The following is a 7,361-nucleotide window of genomic DNA, read 5'->3' on the forward strand; positions in this document are numbered from 1 at the left end:
GATAAATTGGACTTCAACATTAAAAGCTTCTGCACATCAAAGGACACTATCAAGAGAGTGAAAAGATAACTCACATGGGGGGGAAATATTTTCAAATCGTGTATCTCATAAGAACCTAGTATCTAGAATATATAAAGAACATGAAGGCAACCTAATTTTAAAACACCCCGAAGACTGGAGTAGATATTTCTACAAATAATATATGCAAAACGTCAATAACCACATGAGAGAATCTCAAAATTATTAGTCATTAGGATAATACAAATAGAAACACATGAGATGGACTAGGAAACAATACAGTCAGGATGGCTAAAGGTGACCACAAGAAACCAAAGGGCAAGATGTCTGCTTATGCCTTCTTTGCGCAGATGTGAAAAAAAGAACATAAGAAGAAAAACCCAGGGGTCCCTGTCAATTTTGTAGAATTTTCCAAGAAGTGCTCTGAGAGGCAGAAGACCATGTCTGGGAAAGAGAAGACCAAATTTGATGAAATGACAAAGGTGGATAAAGTACACTATGATCAGGAAATAAAGGATAATGGACCAGCTGAGGGAGGCAAGAAGAAGGACCCTAATGCCCTCAAAATGCCACTGTCTGGATTCTTCTTGTTCTGTTCAGAATTCCGCCCCAAGATCAAATCCACAAATCCTGGCATCTCTATTAGAGGCATGGCAAAAACGGTGGGTGAGATGTGGATTAACTAAAGTGACAGGGAAAAACAGCCTTACATCACTAAGGCAGCAAAGCTGAAGGAGAAGTATGAGAAGGATGTTGCTGACTATAAGTCTAAAGGAAAGTTTGATGGTGCAAAGGGTCCCACTAAAGTTACCTGGAAAAAGGTGGAAGGGAAAGACAAAGAAGACAAGGAAGAAGAAGAGAAGGATGAGGAGGAAGAGAAGGAGGAAGAGGGGGAATAAAAAATCCTGTTTATCTGTCATCTTGTGAATACCTTAGAGTAGGGGAGTGTCATAATTGACTTATCTCTTATTTGAGAAGTGTCTGTTGCCCTCATTAAGTTTAATTGCAAAATTTGATCATGATCATAGTGTAGTCTCTCAAAGTGCTCTAGAAATTGTCAGTGGCTTACATGAAGTGGCTGGGTGTCTGGAGCATCCTGAAACTGTATCAAATTGTACATATTTCAAACATTTTAAAAATGAAAAGTCACTCTAGTGTTCTCCCTACTCTGCGTACATTGTAGTTGGTGTGACAAGGCATTTAAAGATGTTTTTGGCAGTTTTTTTATTTTTAAGGTGGTATTAAGTCTATGGTTATTGGCTAGAAATGCTGAGTTATCAACTGCATTTATCTATAATTTGTAAAAAGAAAAAACAACCCCGACAAACTATTCATGCTCTTTGCTTGGCGTTGAAGCTGTGGGGGAAGATGCCTTTTGGAGGGGCTGTAGCTCAGGGTGTGCTGCTGTAAGGCTCCACCTGTTGACTCTGCGTGGGCATCCATTTAGCTTCAGGTGGTCTTGTTTCTGGGGTATAATGACATAGCATTCTGCTGCCATTCTTAGCTGTGGACAGAGTGGGGTCAGCTGGCATGAGAGGTGTTTTTTGTTTGTTTGTTTTTAGTGAAGTGTGGTAGTTTTTAAACTGTTTTTAAACAAACTCTAGAATTCTTAATTGTCAGTGAAGATCCACTGGATCAATGAAGTTCAAGAACCTTCTGTAATTAAATATGATTTGCAATGTTGTTATTTTTTTTCTATGTTTAGAATGCTGAAATGTTTTTTAAGTTAAATAAACAGTATCATACTTAAAAAAAAAAAACATGAGATACCACTTTAAACCCACTAGGATAGCTATAATAACAACAATTTTAAAAACAGAAAGTAAGTGTTGGGAAGGAGTAGAGAATTTGGAACCCTTGTACTTTTCTGGTAGAGGTGCAAAATCATGCAGCTGCTGTGAAAAACAGCTTGGCAATTCCTCAAAAAAGTCACACAGAGTTACTATGTGACCCAGCAAGTCTAATTCTAGGTATACACACTCCAAAATCCAAGCCAGGTACTCAGGCAAAAAGTTGAGCATAAATATTCATAGTAGCTATGAGTATTCACAGTGTTTATAGTTTCACAGTGGCCAAAAAAAAAAAATAGAAACAGCTCAGATGTTCACTAACCAATGAATAGATAAAATGTGTCCATTATATACAACGGCAAATTATTCAGCCATAAAAGAAGGAAGTACTGATAGATACTACAACATGAATGAACCTTGAAAACATTATGCTAAGTGAAATAAGCTAGACATAAAAGGCCACATATTGTATGATTTTTTATATGAAATGTCCAGAACATGCAAATCTATAGGGATAAAAAGTAGATTATTGGTTGCCAGGGCCTGGGGGAAGGGAGAATGGACAGTGTAGGGAAGGAAGAATCATTTTTTTTTTCCAACTTTCATAAATTCCAGTTAAAGCAGATCCCTGTAATAAAAGGCAGAGGCAGAGTAACAAGAGAAAAGTAAAAGGAAGTTTATTACCATATATATAATATGTATTCATATTATGCATATTATACATACATATTATATAGACACATATATGTATTTATATGAATATATAAATATATTTCCATAAATATATAAATATATATTATATTATATATGTATATGTAATGTATTATATACTTATATAAATACAAACATAATACATTCTATATACATGTTATATATTATATAATGTTATATATTATATAATACATAGTTTTTATATGTTATATAGTATGTATCTTATATATGTTATATATAATTATATGTACTTATATATTATATAAGATTATATATGTTGTATATAATACATAATATATAATTACATATTATATATATAACATAAATATGGAAGATACCCAGAAAATGAGTAATTCTCAAAAAGGTGGCTTTGAAGTCCACCTTATGTAGCACCATCAACAAACAGTCAGTTTTTAGAGAAGTGACAAGACAAAGAAAGAGGACTGTGAGTCTCTAGGAGTGATGACTTGTGAGAAGGCAAATAAATGGCACATAAAAGCTTGTTAGTAGAGCTTGTTAATGTAGATTTCTGTGTTGCCATCTCAAGGCTTATGAGAATCTAAAGTTTTCTTCAGTGGTTAGCCTTTGTTCTCCCTGGTAAAAGGGAGAGGTGGTGTATCTTTTGTCTTTCTAAATTTATATTCTGTTTTTAGACATAAAGAGGGAAGGCAGAGAGCTTTCCTGCATCTGCTTTTTCTCAATTGCCTTCAGCTTAAGACAATCCTTATGCCAAAGAGGCATATTTGAGGGTGGTCTATTCTGGTCTCCCACAGGAGAGATTGCTCAACATTTACACATCGTGAAAAAAAAGAAAAATAAATCACCATGAAAAAAATAAAAAGAAATAATTTAAAACATCGTGAAAAAAATAAAAAGAAATTAAAATCAGTTTCAACACCAGAGGATATCATGAAAAAATAAAAAATAAAATAAAAACTAAAAACATTTACAGAGCTTCTTTCAGGGCAATAAAAATACTCTAAAACTAGAAAATGGTGATGGTTGCACAACTCTATGGTCATACTAAAAACCATTTTAATTAGGTGAATTGTACAGTTTGTGAAATATATCTCAATAAAGCTGTTATGCATTTTCAAAAACCAGGCTAATGTGATAGGAAAATAGTAAGCAAGAGGGAAAGTGACAGAAGGGGCAGAAATGGAAATTTCCTAAGGATGTCATCCTCCTATGGCCCCATGAAGGTCTAAGTCTCAATATGCTAAGTATAAGCTTAGCAGTTTCCTTAGCTTCCTTGAGCTAGGCCTTTTCTTTCCTTCCAGAAAGTAGCACTCCAAAAGAAAGGAACAAAAACCCTATAACAACTCAGGGAGAAAAAGAATATTTGTCCCTGTTTCTAGAGCAAAGGTAGTCCTAGTACTCTCCCTAGTCCTATAAATGCTGTGAATGTCCTCCCAACTCCCCACTCCACACTTTGTGTGTCTAGAGTAATCAAAAGAAGCAATGGAGAGTAATCAAAATAATCAAAAATGGAGAGTAATCAAAAGAATCGAAAAGTAATCAAAGAAGCAATGGAAAGAGGCTACAATAGGGAGAGGATGTCCTTCTTGCTACAAAGACATGGAGGTTTGTTTAATGGCTCCCTACATCACATCAGTTCTCTCCAGAACGGTGGCCCAAGGATCACCTTGGTTAACATTAACTACATTTTATTAAATGCTTACTGTGTGCTAGGCATTATGCTAGGTGATTTTACATAGGTTATCTCATTTGATTCATACAACAATCTAGTGATTATTTTACACATTTATAACCCAAATTTAATAGCTGAGGAAACTGTGGCAGAGGTAGTGCAAAACCCCACTTAAGATTTCATAATCAGAACTGGCATAGAAGTTCTGTCCATCTTAACTTGTTCTTCAGCATCACATCATACTACTCTGTCTCTTCTGACCCCCAGGAGTACTCCTATTCTGTGGGGTTATGAGAGGAAGCCCTGAGATCCTTCTAGAAGTTAGAGGTATGCTCTAAATACATTTTATTTTTTAATCAGGTTAATTTAGTGGGATAAATATACAAATTTTGGCCAACAAGGAATGTAACTGGCCGCCTTAGAGGACATAGGTAGAGAACCAGAAACATCCTGTCTGTACACCTTCATCAGGCCACTTCTCTGTCCCAGCTGAGGTCCATGAGAGAAGAAGGGAAAAATGTGTTTGTTATCAGGATTCCAGCTTTAATTGTTTCCCTCATCCCATGAAAGCCATTATTCTGGAATTGTAGCCTAAAGTTGTCTTAGCTAGCAATTATAGCTAAGAGATACTAATCATTTACTATCTAGTAAGTGCTGTAGTAAGCACTTTTACATACATTACCTTGTTTGACCTTGACAACAAGCCTGAGTAATAGGTAGTATTTTATCATCCCCTTTTCATGACTGGGAAAACCAAAGCATATTTACAAGAACAAACTTAGGCTAGATCTGTCAGCTCATAAAAATACTGACACTAAGGTCCATTTCATACCACAGGACCCTTACTTTTTTTTCTTAACTTTTAAAAATTTTGGTAAAAATACATGACATACATTTTACCACCTTACAGTATTTGTCTTTTTGTGATTGGCTTATTTCACTTAGCATAATGTCCTCCAGGTTCATTGGTGTTGTAGGATATGATAGAATTATTTTCTTTTTTAAAGCTGAATGGTATTCCATTGTGTAGTGTGTGTATAGACACACACACACACACAATGTATATATAAATATATATACACAAATTGTATATGTAATACATTTATATTTTGTTTCCATTCATTTTGTTTATCCACTCATCCTTCTATGGGCATTTGGGTTGCTTCTGCCTCTTGCTATTGTGAAAATAGTGCTGCTGTGAACAAGAGTGTGCAAATATCTATTTGAGTCACTGCTTTCCATTTTTTCAGATATACACCCAGAAGTGGGATTGTTGATTCATATGGTAGATCTATTTTAAATTTGGGAGGGAGGCTTCATACTGTTTCTCATAGTGGTTGCACCATTTACAATCCCAACTACAGTGCAGAAAGGTTGCAGTTACTCCGCATTCTTGCCAACACAGGTTTTTTTCTGTGTGTTTTTTGTTTTGTTTTGTTTTGTTTTAATAGAAGTCATCCCAATAAGAGTGGGCTGATATCATTGTGTTTTCATTTGCATTCCTCTGATGATTAGTGATGTCAAGCATCTTTTCACATGCTTCTTGGCCAGTTGTATATCATCTTTGGAGAAATATCTATTTAAGTCTTTTGCCCATCTTTTAATCTGGTGATTTAGCTTTTTGTTGTTGAATTGTAGAAGTTCTTTATATTTTGGATATTACCCTTTATCAGGTATGCGATTTGCAAATATAGTCTTCCATTACATAGATTGCCCTTTCAACCTTTGATGAAAATTGTTCATCAGCTTGATGCAGTCTCGTTTGTCTGTTTTTGTTTTTGTCACCTGTGCTTTTGTTGTCATATCCAAAATAATTATTGCCAAGTCTCATGTATTCTAGGAGTTTTATAGCACTGGGTTTTATGTTTAGGAATTTAATACACTTTGAGCCAATTTTTGTATACTGTGTGGTGTAAGATAAGGTTCCCACTCTATTCTTTTACATGTGAATACCCAGTTTTCCCAGCACCATTTTTTGGAGAGATTGTTTCTTCCCCTACTTGAGGGGGAAGTCTTTGCAACCTTGAGGATTATTTCACCATATACATGAGAGTTTATTTCTGGGCTGTCTATTCCATTCCGTTGGTCTTTCTGCCAGTACCATACTGTTTAGATTACTGTATTTTTGTAATATGTTTTGAAATCAGGAAGTGTGAATCTTTCAATTTGTTCTTATCAAAATTGTTTTGGCTCTTTAGGCTTTCTTGAGATTCAATGTAAATTTTAGGATGGATTTTTCTATTTCTGCAAAATATCCCATTGGGATTTTGATAGGGATTGTATTGAGTCTGTAGATTGCATTGAGTGTTATGGATATCTTAACAATATTAAGTCTTCTAATCCATGAACACAGGATATCTTTCCATTTATTTATGTCTTAATTTCTTTAAGCAACATTTTGTACTTTTCGGTGTAAAAGTCTTTCATCTCCTTGGTTAGGTTTACTCCTAAGTATTTGGTGCTGTTGTAAATGAAATTGTTTCTTAATTTCATTTTCAGATTGTTCATTGTTAATGTGTAGAAATACAATTTATTTCTGCGTGTTGATTTTGTATCCTGCAATTTTGCAGAATTCCTTTATTAGTTTTAACAGTTCTTTGTGGAATATTTAAGATTTTCTATATATAAGATCATGTTTTCTGTTAAGAAGAATAATTTTAATTCTTTCTTTTCAATTTGGATTTTTAAATTTCTTTTTCTCATGTAATTGCTCTGGCTAGGATATCTAAAACTATGTTGAATAATAGTGGTGAGAGAGTGGTGAGAATAGGTTTCCTTGTCTTGTTCCTGATATTAAAGGAAAAGTTTTAATCATACCAATGAGGATGACATTAGTGTGGATTTTTCCTATGTGGCCTTTTTTTATGTTGAGATATTTTCTTTCATTTCTAGTCTGCTGAGTGTTTTTATCATGAAAGGTTATTTCATCTTGTCAAATGCTTTTTCATTCTCAGTTGAGATGGTGATGTGGTTTTTATCCTTCATAATGTTAATGCAGTGTATTACATTGATTAATTTGCACATATTGACTCATTCTTGCATTCCAGGAATAAATCCCACTTGGTCATAATGTATAATTTTTTTAATGTTCTGTTGAACTCAGTTCACTGGTATTTTGTTAAGAATTCTTGTATCAATATTCACCAGAGATATTTATCTGTAGTTTTCTTGTAGTGTCTGTCTGGCTTTAT

The 7,361-nt window shown here is 34.3% G+C and overlaps 1 pseudogene; it reads left to right on the forward strand.

Moving 5' to 3' along the window:
• Window positions 1–305: 305 nt before the first annotated feature.
• Window positions 306–917, forward strand: LOC104654203 (annotated as a pseudogene).
• Window positions 918–7,361: the final 6,444 nt, after the last annotated feature.

The sequence above is a fragment of the Rhinopithecus roxellana genome, chromosome 7 (assembly GCF_007565055.1).
Source record: "Rhinopithecus roxellana isolate Shanxi Qingling chromosome 7, ASM756505v1, whole genome shotgun sequence".
Classification (NCBI taxonomy): Eukaryota; Metazoa; Chordata; class Mammalia; order Primates; family Cercopithecidae; genus Rhinopithecus; species Rhinopithecus roxellana.